General features: G+C 35.1%; 1 pseudogene; it reads left to right on the top strand.

The window, feature by feature from the left end:
• The window catches only part of LOC149134399 (uncharacterized), a 17,510-nt pseudogene extending 10,179 nt beyond the window's left edge, over positions 1 to 7,331 (top strand).
• Positions 7,332 to 27,172: the final 19,841 nt, after the last annotated feature.

Below are 27,172 nucleotides of genomic sequence, written 5' to 3'. Positions count from 1 at the left end.
AATTTGTAAATCTCAGAAACTCTATGTGCCCGTAACAGTTGTGACAGTCTAATTTTCTTGTGTGAAACACAAGAACAGTAGTGATGGCAGATATCGTCATCGTTTTCCACGTCCGTTTTCACAAACTTGTATGGGTCAGACGAAACATATTAAGGCAATATGCTACTGCTTGACGGCAGCGAACTTGTTTTCAATGGTTGTTTATTTCATTTGTCTTTGCAGCCCAAAACTGGCTAAATCAACGAAATATCGGACCTATTGTTTACGGAAGATGTAAGCAGTTATCATTCTTACTCAAACGGTACCAATGTGAAGATATGAAGGGACAAAAGAACTTACATATGCATACACTGATATGCATGTGTATATACACACATACACACACACACACACACACACAGATATATATATATATATATATATGTATATATATATATATATATATATATATATATATATATATATATATATATATATATATATATATATATATATATATATATATATATATATATATATATATATATATATATATAACTATTTTTCTAACGCGACTCTCTCTATTTCTATCTCCCCCTCTCATTCTTCCCTCTACTGTACTTCGCCTCTACCTGTCACTACTTCTTTCTCTCTCTCTCTCTCTATTTCTTGTTACTCGTCCTTCGCCTCTCACCGTTACTACTACTATCTCTCTCTCTCTCTCTCTCTCTCTACCTCTCGTTGCTCACTTTTATTCTACTTCCTCCCCTCCTTTTCCCTCTGCTACTCTTTCTCTTCACACAGCCTTGGTCACGTGTGTCCGGCTGCTATTTCTTTTCGTTCTTGGAATCACCAAGCTCGCACGTACTTCTTTGCCCCTCCTGTACGTGCTGCACAACGTTCAAGACATACACACTTCATGTCTGGCTGTACAGCCTTTTTGTTTGTTTATTTCACCGTTTCGTTTTCCTGTTTTGTTTTCCGTCCGCCACTACCCTCCACGAAAACAATCTAATTTGTGTTCGTGGGAAGAACCATTTTAACGATGCGTACTGCCTTAATTCTTCGAAACCCCAGAGTTTTAATGGTGGCAGCTGATGAAGGGGATGTTTCTATGTGACCTGCTTGTTGGTTGCACCTTGTTTACCATTTTGTCCTTGTTCTTTTGCCACGTCATGTACCCAGTTATGTATCTATATGTACATGTAGCTGAACGTATATACATACATGTACATATATATGCATATACTCATATATTGATTGTATCACCACAGAACGCACGCGTTACCTTTATATATATATATATATATATATATATATATATATATATATATATATATATATATCCGGTCAATAATCCTTTTCTTCCTTGGCTATCGCCGAGCAAACACGCGAACTACTTCGTCCCTACTTTCAAGTTCGTGCCTCACAGCGTTTATACACATAATTTTTCTCGTCTGGCCGTAAAGCCTTTTCTGTTTGTTTTCCTGTCTTGTTTTTTGTCCGCCACTACATTCCTCCATGGCAAGATTTATTTTGTGTACACAAATTTAATTTGCGGTCCATGGGAAGAGCCGTTTTAACGATGCGTCCTGCCCAGCTCTTCGAAACGCCGGTGTTAAAACGGGGGTAGCTGATGAAGTAGAATGTTCTCTATGTGGCTTGTGTGTTTTCTCGTCTACATTTTGTTTGCAATGTCCTGTACCCAGATATGCACCTATACATACAGGTGGATGTCGGTATGCACATACCTGTACGTATATATGCATATACTCATTTACTATTCGTATATATATATATATATATATATATATATATATATATATATATATAGTGAGAGAAACAGACAGACAAACATTCAGATAGATAGATAGATAGATATACCTAAACGTTTTATATTTAGCCAACCAAATTTCACTCACTATTTTAGATGGATGACATTTTCCCAAGATAGCACACTGTGGATTTGAAAAAGTCAACTGTTACAATTCGTATAAAAGGTTTGACAAGTATAAGAACTTCATCGAATTGAGTTACTTATTTTCTCAAAGAGTAGTTGAATCATAAATCGGTAACATAAGAAATTTTCAATTTCAGTCATTGATTGTTTGACAGCTTCTCGTATATGCTATTTGTCAACTGAAGTTCTGCTGACTAAATCTACTAAGTTACAGCAACAAACCAGCATAGATACTTTTCTCCTGACACTGCTAACTCGTCCTTAAGGCGGGATAACTCTGTTGGCGGTAGGTCTATCTTTTTACACCTTACGAGCCTTCCATTTGCTTTTTTGATTCTTTTCTTGACCATCCTTGAAAGATTGTCTCTATTCTCCAGTTTGTTTTTCATCCAAACTGTCACAACACCATGTACTGGAACGGATCTTTAGTTCTTGATCCTTTTTTCCTTGATTTCTTGATGGGCTTTCTGCTCACCTTTCTGTTACTAAAGTCTTCGACTGAGAACAAGGCGATCATTCTAACGTTTCTGAAACTGCAATTTGTCGTTCTCATGCAACAATAGTTCCTGTAGACTATTGTTGTTGTTGTTGTTGTTGTTGCTCTTGTTCCTTATGTAACTGCCGTTGTTATTGTTGCAGCCAGGGTTGAGAAAGTAACTTAAAAATCATATAGATGATTCTGATGAAATACGTATAAATATATGTGTGTATATGTGTGTGTGTGTGTGTGTGTGTGTGTGTATGTGTGTGTGTGTGTGCGTGTGTGTGTGTGTGTGTGTGTGTGTGTGTGTGTGTGTGTGTGTGTGTGTGTGTGTGTGTGTGTATTTGTAATCTAAATAAAGGAACGAAGAAATACTTTAACTCATATTTAATGATCAGTTACAATTCTTTATGTTCCAGGTCTGTTAGCAACGCCAGTTTACTCAAAATTTTGAAATGGGAATTTACGTTACATTTGCGGTTTTAGACATTAGAATGGCACTTCATCAGAATTTCATCACCTGTATGTGTGTATCTGTGTGTGAGTGTGCATATACGCACACATACGCACACACACACGCACAAGCGCACGCACATAATTGTTAAAACTGTTGCTCCAGTCTGACATTGGTTAGATTGGCCTCGCTGTGTCCTAGCCATTTGTCCTCTTTCATTCCGTGGAACACACACTAAACTCGTAGTACCAATCATTGTTAATGTGTATGCCATGTTTTAAAGGCATAGTTTTAGACCTCTTCTTTTTTTATTGCTTAATTCTAAATTATGCCTATCTGTAGGCAACTAAGCCCACTTCAAATTATACTTCAGAGTAAACAGTTACCTTGGATTTGTCTACGTTCTACATACATAAATGCACATACATATGCAAACATACACATACACACATACGCACACATATACATTCATACATACACATTTTACGCCAACATTCTACTTATAGCAAATGTTCCAATTTACGTGAAAAAAAATATTGGTTGAATTCTTAAAGAATTTAATTTCCTCTTTTAATGTCAAATGCGTAAGAGCAGAAACGAATCGTAATTTGAAAAAGTAGAGTGAAACACTACGAGTTAAAGTTGATTGACAACAAGGTCACTTTGACTTCTGCATGTATAGTATGTTCTGTGTAACTAGAACGTACTATACTGATATCCTTCTTCAGCTAAATAACATATGTTTAGATCTTCTTAAAACGATTCCGAACAGCAAAAAAAGAAAAAAAGAATTACAACAAAATTAAATCTTGAGATCTTTCTTAAATTGACATAAAGGTCAATTGCATTACACTTAAGTGGAAACGCAGAAAATTACTATACGTTTAGAAAATAATGCTTCTGTTGGGAACAAAAGCAAGTAAGTTCAAACAAATGTTCCTTATCATTTCTTATTACCATTTTTGAAGTCAGAATTAGATCCAAGGCAAGTTATTTTCAGAGCATACCACTACAAATTGCAATGTGCATATGTCTGTATCTATATCCATACCTATATATATATATATATATATATATATATATATATATATATATATATATATATATAGAGAGAGAGAGAGAGAGAGAGAGAGAGAGAGAGAGAGAGAGAGTGAGTGAGAGAGAGAGAGTGAGTGAGAGAGAGAGATTGATAAAGATATATATATATATGCCTTCATCTACACTAATATAAAATATATACGAATGTATGTACATTTTCGTATGCCTGCATATATGTATGTATATTATATTCATACATGTATACATACATATATACACACACATATACACACACACACACACACACACACACACACACACATATATATATGTGTGTGTGTGTGTGTGCGTGTATATATGTATATATATATATATGTGTGTGTGTGTGTGTGTGTGTATATATATATATGTATAACGAAGGCGGCTATGAGCAATATGAAACCAAAAAGGAAGAAGCCAATTGTCTGTGACTGGCAGTGTTGGGTATCACCTACATTGCTAGAAATAAGAGGTAAAAACTATCTAGCCGCAAAAATGCACAAGTCTAACAGGGGAGCTACTGACGGGGGAGCTACTGACTGGGGAGCTACTGACAGGGGAGCTACTGACAGGGGAGCTACAGACAGGGGAACTAACCGCCCTACAGCTAACGAGATCATCATATTAGAATTCTAGTTTCGCTTCAAATTAGTGCTCCTCAGTGATGACCACTCCGTCACTGAATGGTTTGGTCAAATCCTGACTGTCAGTACAGTATGATACAATGGATGATTCAGAAAAATAGTAATGTGAAAGTTATAAAATAACGAAGGCAGCTATATATACGTATATATTTATTTTAGTTTTCAAAATTAAGATAAACAAAGTTCTTTATTATCTAAAATATATTTTCTACAATGCTCTTCCATCTATGTGGTAGATTTGCAAGATCTGTCTTCCAAAATTCACTTGTTCGTGACGAAAATTACTCCTCTAGTACTGACCTGACCTCGCCTACAGAATTCATATTTTTCCGTCCAAATGATTTCGAAGACTGCGGAATAAATGATAATCAAATGAGGCAACGTTCGGTGAATATGATGGGTGCGGCATCGTTTCCCATTCAAACTGCTCCAGCTTTTGGAATGTTGTCCTCGCTGTATGTGGCTTAGCATTATCCTCATGGAAGAACGCCTTTCGTCTTGAAACCAAAGATGCCGTTTTTCTTCTAGCGTTGACGTAAGCCGCTCAAGCTGCTCGCACTAGATATTTGTTATCGTTTTGTTTGGGTTTAAAAGTTCAAAGTTGACTAAACCTTTCCTATCTCACCAAACAGATAACAGTACCTTACGTGAGTGACGACGATATTTATCCTGGGATGCCGGTGTTGCTCCTTTCTCTACCCACTGTCTTCGGTGCTTGACATTTTTAAAGAAAACCCATTTCTCATCACCAGTCACTATTCGGTCAAAAAAGGTTCATCCGTGAGACGTGGCACCAAAGAAGAGTGCACATTTACTCTCTGCACGAGATTAGACTTGGAAAGTTTATGAGGAACCCATTGACCCATTTTTCTAAATTTTCCGATGGCACGCAGGTGTCGATGAATTGTTGACTGACCAAATCCATGCTTCTCTGCAAGTTCCTCAACAGCTACGATGAGATTTTGTTCTACCAGGGTTTGCAGGACGTCCTCGTCGAGCTTTACACATCTTCCAGGATGAAGCTCGTCTTCTAGGCTGTAGTTTCCGGCTCAGAATTTCTGGAACCACCGTTGATACTGGCTTACGTTTATTGTCCGATCCCCATATACTGCATTAATATTCCTCGCATTTCCCATTGCATTGCTGCCTTTATTGAACTCAAAAAGCAAAATATGCACAATATGCTCCTTTGTCACTTCCATTATAGCTTTGAAAACAAACTGTTCAAATCGAACTGCACTCTTCAAAACTTGCACTAAGAATAAGTACAAGGTAAAATTACTACCTCTTTTACAGTAAGTTGATGCAGGTAGTTTATCCCATCCCCGTCTGACTTTTAGTCCATGCAATTGAAAAAACCGCATTACTTATGGGATATGGGATAAACCTATATATATATATATATATATATATATATATAGAGAGAGAGAGAGAGAGAGAGAGCAGAGAGAGAGAGAGAGAGAGAGAGCAGAGAGAGAGAGAGAGAGAGAGCAGAGAGAGAGAGAGAGAGCAGAGAGAGAGAGAGAGAGAGCAGAGAGAGAGAGAGCAGAGAGAGAGAGAGAGCAGAGAGAGAGGGGGCTATATTAAATTTCTGCGCTCACTCGAAAATAATGTAAATGTGGGGAATTTGTCATGGTAACTGCTTAAAGGATGGTAAGGGAGTCACTCACTGATTTCCTGGAACGTGGCTGTAGTGAACAATGAGCGGTACACTAAGACACTGAAAACAGTAAAGAAGTCATTAGGAAGAAAATACTAAATAAAAATTTGAAAATAATCCACAATCACCATAACAGAACGCGACCACACATATCCTTAGCAACAAATAAAGCTATCAGCAATATGGACTGGCCAAACTGCTACGGGGACACACACTCACCAGCATCGTTTGTCAAAAAAAAAAAAGAAAGGTGATTTAAGCTTTTGCGGAAATTATAGAGGGATTATGTTATTATTGACTCCCGGAAAAGTTTTTAACAGGATACTTTTGGAGCGGATGAGGACAGCAGTCGACAAATTGTTGCGTAAAGAACAAGCCGGATTTAGGAAGAACCGTTCATGTGTAGATCAAATTGCCACTCTTCGCATCATCTTAGAGCAATGCGCAGAGTGGAATGCACCGCTTTATATTAATTTTATTGATTTCGAAAAAGCAGTCGATAGTGTAGATAGGGAAGGCTTATAGAGAATTATGCAGCACTACGGCATACCAGACAAGTATATATCTATAATAAGAGCAACTAACCAAGGAATGTCATGCCGAGTCTTGCATGGAAACGGAGCTACGGATAAATTCGAAGTAAAAACAGGAGTTCGGCAAGGCTGTATACTTTCTCCCTTTATATTTCTACTAGTTATAGATTGGATTATGAAGGAAACTACGATTGAAAGCCAAACAGGCATTGAATGGACGGATGCAAAGGCTCTAGAAGATCTCGACTTTGCAGATGATATAGCACTACTTTCACAAACATATATCCAAGGCAAAATAAAACGTCAAAATTAGAAGCAATAGCTGCCAAACTAGCATTGAAAGTCAAGCGAGACAAATCAAAAATTATGCGCGTTAATGAAGAAAACACTGAACGTATTAATCTAGAAATCGGTGAACTAGAGGATGTAGCCGAGTTTACGTATTTACGTAGTAAGATAACGTTCTCAGGCGGCACCGACGAGAATAAGTAAGGCAGGGACCGCTTTCCACCTGTTAAAAAAAGTATGGAGCGCAAGTGTAATTTCAACACACACACACACACACACACATATATATATATATATATATATATATATATATATATATATTGAAAAAAAAGTCGTCAGAATTTTGGAATAACTTCTTTCATTTATTTTATACGCATATTAGCGCTTTCGTTCGTCTTTCGAACTTGTCAAATATAAATTTGACAAGTTCGAAAGACGAACGAAAGCGCTAATATGCGTATAAAATAAATGAAAGAAGTTATTCCAAAATTCTGACGACTTTTTTTTTCAATGTTTACTTCTGTACATCACACCTAACACTCTACACACACACACGCACACACACACACACACACACACACACACACACACACACACACACACACACACACACACACACACATATATATATATATATATATATATATATATATATATAATGCAATTTTTTTCTCGTAAGATAGTTTAATCTATCTAAGTATAACAGAGTTGGTCTCGGGCACATTTGTCCTTTCCGTGTTCTCATATTCAACTACAGTGAGTTTTGATCACAGAGTGAGTTTTGATCACAGAGTGAGTTTTGATCACAGAGTGAGTTTGTCTTTATACAATATTAGAAAAGAGACAAACTTTCGTTATAAAACAATCAGTTTACTAGGCGGTTTGTCCAGATGTTGAACTTTTATTTATTCCTGTTCAGTTCCATTTTCTGTCAGTGCGTTTTATACGTTTCAATATACGTGCAACAAAACAAATTCCCGCCGTCAAACATCTACCATACTCTGAACGTCTAACTTCCCTGGGCATGGATACATTGAAGCGCAGACGTCTGGCAACTGACCTGGGAGACACCCACAAGATTATCCACCATCTTTTCAGCAACAACCTTGGGCACCTTTTTGAATTCCATGTGACAAACACTCGCAGATATGCTTATAAAATTAAAACAAAAACAACAACAACACAGCACCCATAACTTTTGGAAACATTTTTTTCACGCTCAGAATTGCTGAAGCATGGAATAAACTACCCGCATCAGTTATTAGCTGTCGAGACACTACATCCTTCAAAACTTCCATGCTTCCTGAAATCCGCCAACAGCACACCTGATTGCCTTTTTTTTTTAGTTGTAGTGCACCTGAGCACTGTATACAAAAATCTCTTTCATTATATCATATTTGTGACAGGAATATTTGGCTGTCCTAAAGCATAAAAATTGACAATGGAGTACTGTATCCGATGCAAAAACAAGTAAACAACACGAACACGATTCGCTCAGATACTGTTGATATCATCAAAACATTGACCAAGCAGATTTCTATATCTTCTGAAGGACGTTCATATAAGGAAAAGAGGGAAGTCTTTCATCACCACTAGAACTTTATTACAAATAGCCACCTTCTTTTTCCTTACTTTCGTGTTATTTCTGCATATGATACTGAAGACATGAAAATATCACCTTTTGCAAATAATAATGAATAAATGAATTTCTGGTGCTAATAAATTCTCCAAGATAAATTGAATTTCTATGTGGTTTCAAAATGATATTTGCTCCTATACGGTGCTTTTCTAATTCACTCGTCTGAATAATCGGTAACATGAAACTCTAAGTTACAGTTCAAAATGTTTTAGCTTCTAATAAAATATTTACGTCTACCTTAATTTACTTTGTATATCGAACACTTTTATGTTTTTTCATTCTCCAATATACGCGTGTTTTTGTGTATGCATATATTCGTGCATACATATACGAAGGTGTATGCGTGCGTATGTGTGTGCATATAATATGTATGTATGTGTGTATATATATATATATATATATATATATATATATATATATATATATATATATATATATATATATATATATATATATATATATATATGTATGTATGTATGTATGTATGTATGTATATGTATGTATATATATATATTTATATATTTATATATATATGTATATATATATATATATATATAACATACACACACACACACACACATATATATATCGCAAGTACTGGCACATACGTTGTAGTGTTTTGAGGTTTTCGCTACCATCCCTTGGTAGTAGTGGATCAAACGGGAGTTTTCTATAATTTCTCTTCTCTTCGATACATTTATTAATTTGCTGGTGTATAATGTATAAACAACATCAAAACCAGCAGACAATAACAGTCCACCACTGAACAGGAGAATATAAAAGCAGACAGAAAACATATACGTATATTAGTGATTACTTTATTGATAATGATATCTTGATTGACCATTGCTGGCTTGCTTTTGAACAGACTGAATATTATTTCAGTTTGAAATAATACTTAATCATAATATCGTTGAATAATAAACACCTTATATCGCATTCCTCTTTCGTTTGCAGGTTCTATTATTTTTCTCTCTTTTTCTCCTTAGCGACTGACGTCTTTATTATTTTTATTCTATTATTTCTTTTATTTTGCCCTCGCACAAAGCCTATAACACGCCCTCTCAAATGTTAACTGTTTCTCACACTTCTACAGAACTTAGACTCGAGTCTAAGTTGGCCAGACAATATATAATTAACAAAAGTGTTGGCTTCAATAAAAAATAATAATAGCATATATATATATATATATATATATATATATATATATATATATATATATATATATATATATATATATATATATATATATATATATATATATATATATATATATATATATAGGTAATATATATGTGTGTGTGTATGTGTGTGTGTGTGTGTGTGTGTTTGTGTGCGTGTGTGTGTATTTGCGTGTATCCACGTTTGTACATATATACTATAGTGATGTAAGACAATGTGTATGATGTATGTAAGTATGTGTATGTGGGACCCTGTCAGTGATGTCAGTTTAACACGATACATGCAAAATTTGTTTAAAAATATATTGATTTCTTACTATTATATGTGTATGGCGGTGAGCTGGCAGAATCGTTAGAACGCCGTCCATAAGGCTTAGCGGCATTTCGTCCGTCTGGTTAAATAAATATTCAATTTATCACCCTCAGTATATAAATATAAATTTTCATAATTATGTTCTCTGACCGGCCACATCAATTGCAGTGAATTATCTTCTGCAGAACTGCTTACGGAATTTAGCGCGCCAGAGCTGAGACATTTGAAAATAACCCCAATGTAATCAGTAGAACTCTACGCACGTCAAGCTTTATAAAGACAATTCGTGTATAGTTCTGCATATTATATTGAATTAGAACGGCCGTACTGATGAACCACGGACGCTTTTACGTAAGTAAGAGAGTCGATGGCGAAACCCGGTATACGATTAATTCTTTATTTTGTATATTGTCATTTGTCTTGCCCGCTTATGTTCTGGTGTTTGGTGAATTTTTTCTAGAGAACATTATTTTCTTTGTGGTTAGATCGTAGATGATCTCTTTCTAGCATATCGGATGTCCACTTAGTTGTCATCCCTTCTTATACGTATATATATATATATATATATATATATATATAGATAGATAGATAGATAGATAGATAGATAGATCAGTCAAGTTCACCATGTGCCAGAATCAACCGCTGGTATTGCTAAGGCATTGTGGGTTACTGTCTAGTAAAAGAGTTCCGACTGCTTATTTTTCATTTTTCTAAGTTTGGCATAATTTTCTCGGGTCACTGTCGTGTGTGTGTGTGTTTGTGCATGTGCCTTTGTGTTCGTCTCCCACACCGCTGGGCAACCGGTGATAGTTTGTCTCCATAGCCTTACAGTTCGGCTAAAGAGATCGAGAGATAAAACACCAAGCTTTAAAAGTATATGTACTGAGGTCGATTCGTTCAGCTAAAGTTCTTGAAGGCGGTGCTCCAGCATGGCTGCAATCCAGTGACTGAAACAAGTAAAACAAATGTTATCTCTGTACACATGTGTGTGTGTGTGATCATTCTTGATTCATTTTATATTATCAGGTCATTAAGAATGAAATGTTCGATTTTGAACTGAAAGCTTCTTTTACTTTACCAACAAAAAGCAATGAGACAAAATTATCAAAACAATATTGCCATTTTATCGGTAACTTGCTTATGATGCAGCGAAGAATTCTGGAGAGCAAGAGATGATGAAATCACGAAAGGCCTGTTTGTGCATCTTCAGATTTGAAATTTTTTCCTTGCAAAACGTGATAGTCAGTTGGTGCAAGGTCTCGTGAATATGGTGGAAGACAGAGTACTTCCAAGTTCAGTTTTTGTAACTCGAGTAGCATTCTTTGTGCAACGTGTGGTCGAGCATTGTCTTGCAAGAGAATTGGCCTGTCTCTCTTGACCAATCTCGCCTGTTTAATTGCAAGTTCCCTCATCATATCATCCAAAATGGTCGATGTATACATCCGCTGTAATTAACTTACCAGGTCTCATGAAGTTGTAGTGGATGGCACCCGCGCTGGACCACCAACAGACATCATTAGCTTTTTTCTGGTGAATATTCTTTTTTGAATTGTGTTTTGGCACTTCGTCTCTATCCAACCACCGTGCAGAACGCTTGCTATTGTTGAAAAGAATCCATTTTTCATTACACATAACAATACGATGCAAAAATGGTTCGATTTTATGCTGTGACAGCAAAGAATAGCAAGTTTCAAGACAATGTGTAATTTGATGCTCGTTCAGTTCGTGTAGTTACCCACTTGTCCAGCTTCTTAACCTTTACGATTTGTTTCAGATGGTCCAATACAATTGGAATCGAAACATCAAACATTGCTGCTAATTCACGCGTAGTTTGAGATATATCCGCTTCCACTACAGTCTCCAACTAATCATTATCCACCTTGGACTCAGGTCTACCACAGGGCTGATTTTCAAGAGTAAAATCATCAGATCAGAACTTCTCAAAACATCGACGTACAGTGCGCTCATTCACCACATCTTCACCAAACATCTCCTTGATGTTTCGAGCTGTCTGGGTTGCATTGATTCCACGACGGAACTCATTCATAAACAAAACTAATTTTTGATCTATCCATGGGTTCACGAAAATTGATTTACAAGAGAAAACTCACAATATAAATCAGACACCATGAATTGCATTTCCGAAAGTGATGATATAACTCTTCCACGTTGTAAAACAAACAATTGTTAGGAAAAAAACACTAGCGTTAACAACTGTCAAACTTGATTCATAAGAAAATCAGACATTTCATTCTTAATTACCTGATAATTTAATTGAATTTATTCCATTTATCACTACTTTAAGTCTATTCAAAGCTTTTCTATCCTTCCCTCTTTTCTTCTTCAATCTTTTTCCTCTTTTTCTCATTTACTCTTCTTTTTATTATTAGTTTTAATGTATGGCACTATGATGATGTTTATAAATTCACAGTAAAATACATACCAACTATGGAGCCCCTCTTGATTCCTAGCAACCTTCAACTCACACTCTGTCCCTGACTTCATCTCTTCCTCTCACACACTTCGCTCGTTTGTTTCTCCTTTCGCCACTTGCATTCTTTTCCTCCTATCAACACATCCTTTAAATGCCATTGTGACCCCTTGTTTTTCACTAATGTCTTCTTAATTTCCTTTTATCTTCACTGAAACCTGCCTCTTTCTCACAGCATTCCGACACTTTTACTTTTGGCATTATGAAATTCATTCTATAACTCTAATACAGGAGATTATTTAACCATTTTGTCGCTGTATTACTCGAATACGATGAATCTTGCCTATCACAATATAGAAACATTTCTCGTGGCACAAGCAGACAAGATGGAAAAAGCGTTGCCTTGGATGATAGCAAAGGAGACGCGCTGGAACAGCCTTGTTTATTTGCGGGGCTAGGAAATGTCGTCAGGCGCTCACTGCTCTCCACCTGTCGGGCAATAGTGTCGCTGGAAGTTCTACGATAACAATATATAGAAATCTAGTGGTGGGTAAGCGCGATGACGTTTACAGGGAAACTCTAGGCGTCGACGAAGATAAACTAGCTGGTCTCTTTCGAAGGACTTTCGGGCTCAGTACTACCATGGATAACTTTCAGAAGTCCCTGGCCTGGCGGTGCTATCGAGGAGCATTGCCAGTCCGAGATATATCCTGCAGGCACGGAAGCACTGTCGGGTGGAACTATCCGAGTTGTGCGCCGAGCTACGAAACCTTTCTGCATGCACTTGTGCAATGTCTCAGCATTGTTCGACATCACTTGTGGAGTTATGTCGAAAAGCTGTTACCACGTGTAGGACGAATGCGACTCTAGATCGAATCTATCGTGAAGATCGCCCCACCACCTACCTTTAACAAGACAGGGCAGGTGGTGTCTCTCTGCCTGGTGGCTATGGCGAAAGCGGTTGTATGGTGAACGCAGCTAAAAGGATTAAGGAAAGACAACTTTCTCTTCAGTCAAGCTCTCGCCTACTCTTTTAAGTACCACTTGGAAAGGTAAATGAGGGCACACACAAACGTCCTAGCATTAGTGACCTGTGGGTTTATGTCAAACCCACGTTCCGTGTGAGACGGATCCGGCTATCAGCTGAATCCATCGTGAAGATCACCGTGCCGCTTTCTTTTAACCGAGAATAACAGGCAGTTTTTATATGCCTTGGTGGCCATGGCGAAAAAGGTTATGAGGTGGACGAGAGTGAAGAGACTGAAGACTAACATTTTTCTCTTTGGCCAATCGCTCATCAATGTTTTTCAAGTTTCACTTGATAAGGAAAATAAGGATGGAAGGTGGGTAAGAATGGCAGGCATATTATGAGAGAATGGGTTTGCCCTGAGCATACACTAGTAAATCGGAGATAAAGAACTAAGAATAGGTACCTGCTCCAGAAGTCAGGATACCCGTGGTTTCATGGAGTCTTTCCATGAGCAGCCCTCAAACAGCTCCTCCCTATTAAGTAATGCTCATTGTTAAAATGTTAATGCTTTCTTTTTTGTTACAGCTATTTACATTCAAATCCCTCACAATAACATATATCCACACACTACTACATATCCACACACTCAATGATTTGTTCTGTGGCGTCCTTAATACTTTTTCTAAATGTAAACGTAACATAAAGAAATCATCCTCATCCTCATCATCATCATGCTGATCGATATTGTTCTTGCTATTATTATCTTTATTCTTTTTATTCATTGTTTATTCAGTCTTTCATTTTCTTTTTATTTATTTATCCATTTATTTACTTCTTGACCCTTCCTCTCATCTTATAGCATTCCAGTTTTCTCATTAGTTTCTCTTCTCTTCTTTGTTCTCATCCCTACACTGCCACTCCTATTTCCTCTTGTTCTCTCTCTCTCTCTCTCTCTCTCTCTCTCTCTCTCTCTCTCTCTCTCTCTCTCTCTCTCTCTCTCTCTCTCTCTCTCTCTGCACCCATTCCTACTTTATAGATATTCCACCCATTCTGGCTATGTCCTTTCCTCATCTAGTAGGCAATGTAAACTACCTTAGACCATATATAAAAGACAAATTCTACCATAGTATATATGTTTTGAAATGGCTTAACTGAGGACGATAATGCATACGAGATGAATTCCTTTACTACTATTATGCAATGATCTGAAACGCACATATTAAATTGTTCAAAATATCAATGCCTATTTTGACCTCACTATAATTTACTATAAGCCTTCATCCCAGAAGAAGCTAGACAGTCCCTACTCCATTTACATGGATAATCTATGAAGAATTTGGAGAGGTTTGTTCTATTCAACTCAAGTAGGAAAATTCTGGTAATGTGCATCGCTTCAAAGCATAACACGAAATATGCACATATGCCTGTATGTATATATGCATGCACACACAAACAATTATGTTGATTATGATTTTATATGTGTGTGTGTGAATGCAGATATTTTAATATATATACATATACATACATATATATATATATATATATATATGTGTGTGTGTGTGTGTGTGTGTGTGTGTGTATAATTCCCATATCATTCTTTTATTTCATGGATGTTGTTCCAGCTCAAAAGAAAGTAAAATATATATTTTTACTTCTATTTTTTCATTTTCGGGGAGTTTTTGCAATGTTAGCAGGAAAAAATGCTTACCCACATGCACATGTACACGCACGCACGCACACACACATACACGCACTCACACACACACACACACACACACACACACACACACACACACGCAAATGCACACATTAAATACATATTTACATATATACATACGTGTATATATGAATGCATTTATACAAACACACATATATAGATGTATATATATTTGATATAATTAAATACATATAACATGCATATAAACACATACACATAGACTTATATTCATACCTTTAAAAATACAAAAACTTATGAACATAATTTCATATCTGCATATATTTTTATAGTTAAACATAGTTACAGATTTGTATATAAATTTATTTATATTTTTTCCTATATACATGTAATTTTATCTGTTAAAAAATGTTCAATGAAATAGGCTTAAAATAAAATATACATGCGTGTGACATTTTCTTTAAAAAATACTTCATTTTTATTTATTCATCATTTTTTCCTATGTGTTTATTCTATAACATATAAAACTCTATATACTTTCAGTTATATTTTCAATATTTACAAAATATTGATTTCTTTTTTCAATATAGATACATATACTCTTAGTTGTATAGGTTTATAAGCATGTAGTTAATGTGCTTAAATAAGGAAGAATCATATTGTGACATTTATATATTTCCTCAAGGTCATTTGAGGCACAGATGAAGTGAAGTAGCTACCACTGCAAATTAGTATCAAATCTAAATCATAGATTTGATGTTTCCATCCAGATAATTCCTCTACATTAACATCAGGTTTACATTAACATCATTATCTGCCTACGACAAAGTGGGAAACCTTTCAGTTTTCATTTAATCTGCTAGATATTGTTGCTAAATAACCCTAAAATTACACTCTGCCATTTTAAGTATAGATAGATACATTGGATAGTATAATGTTAGATATGCTGTCAGTATAAAATGCAGGTGGTCATAGCTGGAGCACTTTTGATTATAGTCTGCTTGATTAAGTCAAGTTTTGTTGGGTGTAGTAGATCAACAACAGCAATGATAACAATAATAACCAATTATGTATACGTACTAAAGTATATTATACATGACAGATTTGAGAGCATTATCCTTTAAAAGGTAACTAAATACCTGTCACAATAAAGAAGTTATAAGTTTTAAAGGTTTTATTAAGGAAGATTAGCAACTAGCATATTAAAGAAAATATACCCATTTAACTGGATTACAACCAGAAGCAAACAAACTTTCTTGAATGTCACATTTAGTTGTCATGTCCCACCTATTTCCTCTCTATACTCTGGTGTTTTTGATTACTTCATAGAAGTTCTTTTCTTTCTTTTTAGGGTGGGGGATAAAAGAATGCGATTTGGCATCACTTATGGTTGCCATTTTGTTTACAATTTTTCTGTCTCCATTAGGACTTATAAGAGCTAAGATATTTTATTCTTCATCAAGTATTTTTATATGACATATATGTTTCCGAAACTAGTATCTTTTACATTAGTTGATATTATTATTGTTGTTTAGCCCTGTTTAAGGAGACCTGTGATCATAGACAATCCAGTCATGGCCTTTTCTTCTTTTTGGTTAAATGATTCTAAAACTATACTGTTCAGCACATCCTTCTATTTTTAAAGACAGCGAGATCATTGCCAGTGCCGATAGACTAGCTCCTGTGCAGGTGGCACGCAAAACGCACCATTTCGAGTGTGGCTGTCGCCAGTTCCGCCTGACTGGCCCTCATGCCGGTGGCACGTAAAACACCCACTACACTCTCGGAGTGGTTGGCATTAGGAAGGGAATCCAGCTGTAGAAACTCTGCCAGAAGAGATTGGAGCCTGGTGTCGCCTCTTGGTCCACCAGTCCTCAGTCAAATCGTCCAACCCATGCTAGCATGGAAAGCGGACGTCAAACGATGATGATGATGATGAATAGGATGTAGCTTTTAGCAATTTGAACCCCATTGTTGAGGCTCTCCCATTGGCTTACCTCTATCTTGATTTAGTTAATTAGCACCAAACCCAAAGCATATTAATGAATGGTTTTATGTAATGCTCATAAGATTTCTAAACATCCACTTAGACTAACCAAAATCATTTTTTGAATTAATGTTGTTCTCATCGCTTTACAGTCATGTTCTTATGCTTTCTGAGTCAGCTGCCTTTTCTAGAGTATGAGTCCTGCCACTGTGACTGTCTTTTGAAATTGTGTTTGAAAAATCTAGCATCATGAGATGAAACTTCATTACACCTTCCCATCTCTTCCTTGTCTTTTTCTTCAGTCCCATGTCTTTTTTGTCAGTCCTTATCCAAGTCTTTTCTCTTGCAAACTCCATTTCATTGTTTTTAGATTCATTTTTGTTTTTCTCATAGCTCATCTAAGCATTATCATTCAGGCACATTAGCATTACTCATCCAAAAGAGAAATATATTTTATTCCATTTCATTAGACAATGATATGTGAGTGTGTGTGTGTTTGTGTGTGTGTGTGTGTGTGTGTGTGTGTGTGTGTGTGTGTGTGTGTGTGTGTGTGTGTTTGTGTGTGTGTCCCATTGGTACGTAAAATGCACTAACTGAACATGATTGATGCCAGAGCTACCTAACAGTGCTATACATATATGTGTATATACATAAACAGAGACATTCTTGCATCCAGATTTTCCAACCCATACCAGCACGGGAATCAAGCATTGGACAAGGATGATGATGATGATAATAAGTCCAGACAATTTTTTGAAAAATAACTTTTATTAACCAACTTGTCATCTTCTATTGAAAGAACTGACCAGCTGTATAGATATAAACACATTTGTTCTTCTTTCTCTCTTCTTTCTTTCTTTCCTTCTCTTTTACATTGACACTCCTTTCAGATACACATGCACTCACACACACGCACTCACACACACACACACAAACACACCTTCTCTCTCACTTTCTCCCTGTTCCTCACCCTCTTTTACTATCCTATACACCCCACATTCATTTTTGTTTTTTGTTTTTCCCCCTCTCTCTCCACCCCTACACACTCAATAATATCATAAAAAGAGAGGAATCCCTTCAAAAAAATTTTAATCTGAAGAATCTATTAGAGTAGATGCAAGCACTAATATATGATTTATAAAAACATGTGACATATCAATAAAAATTTGTAGATGTACAACCATCCAGATCTCTGAGTACCTTATTATTTTTTCTAATAAATAATACTTGTACATCACCTCCAAGCCTTCTAATACACACACACACACACACACACACACACACATATATATATATATATATATGCACGTATATGTTTATATTCATGTAACACGTCTAGTTTTATTATGAATGTTGTCTAGACTTAATGAATTCCTCTAATGGGAGAGTAAACTACTGATTTATGAAGATATCCAATATTTTCTCCAAGTCACATATAGCTTTAATAATATCCTTACATTTCACAATAAATTACATGAATACATATGCATGTAAACATTTAGTTTTCCAGTCACCATTGATAGGGCTTAAAACTGATATTAGTGTGATTAGAAACTGGACTATTTTGTCTTTCTGAATATTAACTAAGAATTGTTAAAAATTAAACAATTCTGATTTTCTATCCATTTATATTTTAGTCAAGAAAAATGTGTTTTAACCATGAATTTTTTAGATCCTCCTTGGCTGGTGACTCTGATGCAAATAATGTTTATTTGGTCAAGAAGATGCAGGTCCAGGACCTTCACTGATATCAAAATTAGTCTGTCAGTATTCTCCACTTGCATATCTTTTGCATGTGCTGACTCTTGAGTCGCTACTGTGGAAGCATGAGAAAATGAGGAGCAATCTAAACTAATTAAGATTAAGAAGTGTTCTGGCATACACAGACAAAGCTGATCTTTTGACCATCAGGTATAGTAAATTTAGCAGCTCTACACAATTTCTATCCACTTCTATTCATTTGCTAGGCTTGGGTCAACTTGAGTCTATAGTAAAGACAGTTGCTCAAGATGCCCTGCAGTGGGAACAAACTTCAGTCATCATGGTTGTGAGATTCTGTAAGACATTAAATAACATTTAGACTAACCACATTTGTCTTCATAAAATATATATAACAGAATTTGAACCGCTGAAAACAAAAAAGCACAGATCACTTATTATATGCAGAAATACAGTGCACTAAATCAGTGCACTAAATCAGTGCACTAAATCAAATCATGCATATTAGTGATATTCATTCTATTGACCTGGTTGTAATGAAATGCAAATTCTACCTTGGTGGGATTTAGACTTAGAAAGTATAAGGACATGACTGAATACTAATGCTCTACTATTCCTACCAACTCCCCATCCTTTCACTTACATGTATTATATTACAAATATTACCATGGTGAGAGTTTTCACATTATTCTTGTCTTATATGATAACAACAAAATATCTAACTAGATCTGCACAGTATCTCGCAGTTTGACAATATGATTTAAATGGAAATAAATGGGCATGAAATACATAGACAATGTCATGTGGCTGACAATGTACCAATACCATCATCATTATCATCGTCCTCATCATCATCATTATCATCATAATCGACATCATCATCAGTATTACCATCGTTGTCTTCATTTCCATTGAATCTAGCAAGATAGCAAACAATTATTTTCACCTCTAGCTAATGCCATTAGTGAATAAATGAAACTGTATATCCACCCAAAAGAAGCGATATTCCAGTGTAGAATCAATAACTTTCCATGAACTGTGTGATATGTGATATATGATAGGATACATATATATTCCGCTATTGACCTTTTTATCATTTCTAATCAGTTTTAACCATATTTGTGCTTCTCTTTTTGTGTGTCTGTTTTATATCAGGTTTTACTTTTCAATTTTCACCAGATTACGTTGTATAAGTAATAAATATATATTGCAACTTGGTCTGGTGAAAGACTTGCATTGAATACTTCTACTGACTGCTGAAAAAGTTCTGTTGACAGCTTGGAAATACTGCAATCCTGGGGATTCTCTTGTGGGGTGTGTAGAATTACATTGACTATAATAAGTTTGGTATGAGCTTTAAATGTCAATGGTTTAGGTCAGCTTTTCTCGCCTTGGGGTAAATTGTAACTGGATTTTCTCGAAGCTAGTCACAAATATCAATAAAATTTTGCATGCAAAGGGATGATTTTTATATTCTTTTACAAAAACCACAGCTTGCTATGTTTATAATCATCAGTTGATAAACAGAATAGTTTGAGATTTTCATCACTTTACCAAGGTTTCGTTGTGTTTGTGGCTTATACACTCAACTCTTAGTTGCTCAGACCAACTTCCAACTTTCTGGGGAAAATAATTGCATATAGAGTCACAATAATTTCTACTTTGAGATGAAGAGAATATATACATACATACACTTATGTGAGTGTGTGTGTGTGTGTGTGTGTATACCTATGCAATACACATGTATATATATATATATATATATATATATATATGTATACACACTGTAAAGTGGTTGGCGTTTGGAAAGGCATCCAGCTTTAGAAACCTTGCCAAAACTGACCTCGCCAGTACTTGTGCCATGTAAAAAGCACTAAGTCTATTCTGCTGAGTGGTTGGTGTTGGGAAGGGCATCCAGCTGTTAAAATCCCACCAAAACAGTCACAGAGGTCTGGTGCAGGCTTGTGCCTGTCCACCTCTTGTGAATCCATCCTATCCATACTAGCATAGAAAGCAGCCATCAAACGATGATGATGATGGTGATATTTGAATACCATGCATCCATTTCCAAGTATATATGTGTGTATGTGTATGTGTATGTATGTATATATATATGTATATATATATATATATATATATATATATATATATATATATATATATATATATATATATATACACTCACACACACACGTATTGTATATATATATATATATATATACACTCACACACACACGTATTGTATATATATATATATATATATATATATATATACATACACACACGCTCACACACACGCTCACACACACACGTATTGTATATATATATATATATATATATATATATATATATATATATATATATACACATACATACACACACATACACGCACATGAATGAATAAGGCACCTTGAGCATTGAGTGATGTGGGTGGCATTACATAGGGTGTCCAGCCATGGAAAGCCTGGAGCTTCAGGCTCTATACAGATAGATCAAAGAAGTGGCTATGTGATAAGTAGAGCTTGCTTCCCAACCACATGATTTTGGGTTCAGTTCTACCGCGCGGCGTCTTGGGCAAGTGTCTTATACTATAGCCTCGGGCTGACCAAAGTCTTGTGAGTGAATAGCCAACTGACACCTTCCGACTTTACTGTGAACTAATAAGGACTTCACTCGACTCTGAACTTCTGAACTCACTCAGATCAGTAGTATTTATAGTTTACTAGGACCAATCTATCTCTGAAAAGGGGGCTTTGTAACTCTCATCACAACAAAAATCAAAGCACAAGTTTACATATTCTCCCCACATGGTCTAGAGCAGGGGTTTTCAAACTGTGGTCCGCAGACCACAGGGGGGCCGCAAGGACAAGACAGGGGGTCCGTGGACAGCAAATATTTTTATGGGGAATTTGATTTTATATATGTTTTTTAATCGAAATCTTTTAATTGACAATAAACCTATTTGTTAAATACTGTTAAATAAATAAATGTAAAAATATATGTTATTTTAAGCAAATATTTATGTATAAATTTCATAAGCGTTTATAAGGGGGTCTCTAAGGTAAAGCCTGAAACATAGAGGGGTCTGCAAGTCAAAAAGTTTGAAAACCCTTGGTCTAGGGGACTTCATAGCTAGCCAAAAATGAAACAGTCTGAGGTCAATATTGGAGAACTTTCAGAAGACAGTTAGGGTTGGAAATAATCGTAGTTGAGGTAGAGCTCCCATCTTACCTAGCTAAATACATTTTTACCCCCGTGTGGGTGTCTTGGCATGTTTGTATTTGTATTTTTGTGTATCAAAGATTGATGTATTTTATTACGTTTCCTCTTTCTTTCCATTAATTGTGTGTGTGTGTGTGTGTAGGTTATACTACTCTGCTAGTATAAAATGTTTTGTATTCTGTGTTTGGGCCCTTGTGGCCAATAAAGAAATGATTATTATTATTATTGTATTATTTATGCATTATTGTTATTAAAATATTGAATTTCATTTATATATATTTACTGTGTTATATACATGCCCACACTTACATATATACATACATGCATTCATAAATACCTACATACATATATAAATATATACATGTATGTATGTATGTATGTATAAACAACTAAATTTCTATTAAATCTGTTTGCAAACAAGCATAATAGTTTTATGGTTTTCCTTTAGTTATTATTAATAAAAATAAAAATGTATTTATAAAAATTGTGCATAACTTTACCAATAATGTCAGTAATAATAATAATAACAATAGCAATAAAAATAAGAAGAAGAAGAAGAAGAAGAAGAAGAAGAATGACAATAATAACATTGATTGTTTCCCTATTGTTTTATTTTTACTCACTATAATAATGATGATATTAATAATAATTTCTGCTTTTAGTAGGATACAGAAATGATGATGATGATGATTGTATTATGGGGCTGGTTGTAGTGATGGTATACATAATGATGATAATGATGATTCATAATAGTAGTGGTGGTGGGAGAATGTGGATAATGATGATGACAATGACAACAATGATGATGATGATAATTTCTTTCTAGTTATTTCTTTATTTGTTGATAGTAACGTAATGATTCTTAACAGGACTGAGAAGGAAAAAACTAAAAAAAACTCAGAAACTGCCATGAAAAACAATTTTTTTTTTATTTAATAAGTGATAAAAAAATAAAACAGAATGACATCAATAAAATTAAAAAAAACACTAAGCAATCCAATAAAATTCTACTATCAGCAACAATAATAGTAATGGTTTATTTTATTGGCCACTAGGGCCCAAGATTGTGAGGACAGTGCGAAAGTAAAATAGAAAACAACAAACAGGGAACAGTGGTGGCAAGGTGGGGAGAATCATATCAGCAATCACAATACATAGACATTAATACATAAAAATTAATAAATAGCAATAATATAAATGAAATAACAACAGAGGGTCCTTAAAATTAGATACAAACACGTAGGATATTCTGGGGTACCCTATGAACATAACCCATGAATACTCTGTTGTACCAAAGGTATTTCCTTCCAGATTTCGCTGCATACCTTTAACTGTGTAGGTTTGCTCATTAGGCATACCAATTTCTTCATTCTCACCCAACTTCTATAAACTGTTGCTGGAGGTCAGCAGCACCATTTCTAAACCAATCATCATCCTTTAGAATGATGATGAGGATCTTGAAGTTGATGCTGGACCTTACTGACCTCCCATGCAAAAATACATTGTTCATACAGAAGGTGTTGCTTGGTGTTAATCATCATCATCATCACCATCATCATCATCATCACCATCATCATCATCTGTTTTCTATGTTGGCATGTGTTTGACAGTTTGACAGGGGTTGGCTAGCCAGGGAGCTGTCCAGACTCCGACCGTCTGTTGTGGCATGGTTTCTATGGCTGAGTACTGAGTGCATTTTATGTGCCACCGGCATGAGTACATTCATGCAGCACCTGCACAAGTGCATTTTTTGTGAATCCGGCACCTGTAAAGGACTAGCCTGTATGTATGGATGATAATGATTTTACATAGTTTGACGTGTCTTATCAAGTACTGCAAATCACCACAACTCTCGGTCCTTTGTCATTTCGTCAGTAAGGTCCAGCATCAGAAGATCCTTTCTCTCCCTTTCATCCCACGTCTTCTTGGGTCTACCCCTTCCACATGTTCCCTCCACAATTAGAGATTGACACTTCTTGATGCAACTGTCCTCATCCATACACACCACATGACCACAGCAGCACAGTCTTCTCTCTTGCACACAACATCTGATGCCTCTTACACCCATTTTACCTCTGAAATCATTTACACCCTGTCATGTGCACACATTGACATTACCCATCCACCAGAGCAGTAAAAAAAAACAAACAAACAATACAATGAATAACCTTGAGGTTATGAAATGTCTTCTTAGATAAGTATAGATGTATAGCTGTATGCTAAAGAAGCTTAGCATGAAGCCCTGTGGTTTTGGGTTCAGTCACAATACATGGAACCTTGGTCAAGTGTTTTCTGCTGGGTATGTGCTGTGGTTTTTTGTGGTACACTTATTTTCACTGTATTGAAAGTGTTTTAAGTAGGATGTGTGCAGTGCCTAGTAGTACAATTTTCTGTATTTTATATATACTTGTAAGTGCTGGTGTTTTTGTTACGTATTTGTCTGAATGTATTTTTATCATACCTAATGCATCTACTATAATAAGAATTGTTTGTTTTTAGGCTCTACACTCGAGTTACCTCTATTTCCATATCTTTTCTTTCTGCTTTTAGGCTTCACATTCGAGTTACCTCTATTTCCAGATCTTTTATTATAATTATTATTATTATTATTAATATTATTAATGAGGCAACAAGCTGACAGAATTGTTAGTACACCTTTATGTTCTGAATTCAAATTCCACCAAGGCTGACAGTACTTTTCATTGTTGATAAACACTGGAGTCAATCTGATCGACTACTCCCCTCCTGCCAAAATGCTAGACCTTGTAGAAAGGATTGTTATTATTATTATCATCATCATCATCATCATCATCATCATCATCATTATTATTATTATTATTATTATTATTATTATTATTATTATTATTATTACTATTATTATTATTTTTGTATGTGAGTAGGGGGGGGGGCAGGTGTATATGCGTGTATGCATATGATTGTGCTTGCATTTGTCTGTTATCACTCAACAATTATTATTGATTTGTTTACGTCCTTGTAGCTTAATTTTGCAGCGAAGGGGGACAAAGGGAATAAGTGCCAGTTTTACATGTATGAAATGGGACTGATTCGATCGAATGAAGCTTTCAAAGTGTTACCCAAGTTGGATGCAATTCAGAATCTGAAACAAGCACAAGAATAAAAGAAGCAAAAGTATTTAAAAGTCTGGGCAGGATGGAAAACATTTTTTCTTCACTACCCTCTTTATTTTAATCATTCATATTATTAATATTCTTCCCCAAGTTTACATTGTCAATATTCCCAAGCATCTTATTCGTATTCTTGGAATAAATAAATATATTGTGTTTTCCAGTCCTTCACCAATGTTTTTCAACAATTACTGTTTACGTTTTTTCTTTCTCCTTTCTTTTTCTTTTTGTTTTCTAACCACAACTGAATTGCAAATTTTTAACCATTGTATTCAGTGACAGAAATCTGTTTAAAATAAAATCCAGCTAAAAAATCATTACTATTTTTAAATTAAAATTGTAGTTTTCTTTCATTATTTTATAAAACAGATTCATGTTTATAAAATTTAATTTTTTAAAATCTTTATTGAATAGTTTCTTAGTTTTTCTAGTTTTGCTCCATACCATTTATTTTTCTATGAATTATATAAACCATTTTCTCATTACAATCATGCCAGCACTTGTGCCTCACAGATTATTTATTCTTTGTGAATGTATGAAAGGCTGCAGAGATCCAAAAAGTTTGAAATGGTGAGCTTAATTTACAATCACATGGCATCGTTTGAAAAACTTTAAAATTTTAAGTTTATAATTTCTACTCAATGATATAAAATATCATTCCATATACTAATGAAAGCCTTGCATGTGGAAGAAACTAAAAGTAGCTAGTCATATGTTTATATATCATGCTCTTTGTACAGGTTTCAGTCATTTGACGGTAGCCATGCTGGAGTACTGCCTTGAAGGGTTTTTAATTGAACATAGAATCCCCAGGACTTATTCCTTGTGATCCTAGACTTATATCAATATTTTTTGCTGAACTGCTAGGTTACAGGACCTTAAATACACCAACACTGGTTGACAAAGTCAAACATATATATATATATATATATATATATATATATATATACATACACATATTTGACAGACTTCTTTTATTTTTCACCTACCAAATCCACTCACCAGAATTTGGTTGGCCTGAGACTTGCCCAAGGAGCCACACACTGGAAACGAACCCAGAACTATGTGGTTTGGAAACAAGCTTCTTACCACACATCTGCACCTGTATACATTTTTCAAGTACCACTCACAAAACTTCTTTTTCCAGTCTGAATCATCTTCAGTAAGAGCAAGGAGCGTGGGAAGATTTGTTTGAAACTCCTTCCAAAAATATTACATACATCCATATACATGCATACATACATCCATATACATATATACATGTGTATATATATATATATATATATATATATATATATATATATATATATATATATATATATATATACACATGTGTATATATATATATATATATATATATATATATATACGCCGGTGTTAAAACGGGGGTAGCTGATGAAGAAGAATGTTCTCTATGTGGCTTGTGTGTTTTCTCATCTACGTTTTGTTTGCAATGTCCTGTACCCAGATATGCACCTATACATACAGGTGGATGTCGGTATGCACATACCTGTACGTATATATGCATATACTCATTTACTATTTGTTTATATATATATATATATATATATACTATATATAAAACAGAGGTGTGTGTGTAATCGCTTTTCACATGAAAACGGCTTCACTATTTACTTCCATACTTGTGATACATGAATAATTTGACTTCGGATAAATCTTAGGCTCTTCATTTGATTTTTTTTTTTTATCTCTAATTAAAAATAAATAATATTGCTTTATATTTAAGATTCACTTCTTTAAAAAGGTTTCTCAATGTCAACTTCCGGTACGGACGTGAAAAAACGGCGACGTC

This window comes from Octopus bimaculoides, chromosome 8 (genome assembly GCF_046866305.1).
Source record: "Octopus bimaculoides isolate indiv1 chromosome 8, ASM4686630v1, whole genome shotgun sequence".
Taxonomy (NCBI): Eukaryota; Metazoa; Mollusca; class Cephalopoda; order Octopoda; family Octopodidae; genus Octopus; species Octopus bimaculoides.
This window is presented reverse-complemented; position numbering and strand designations above follow the sequence as displayed.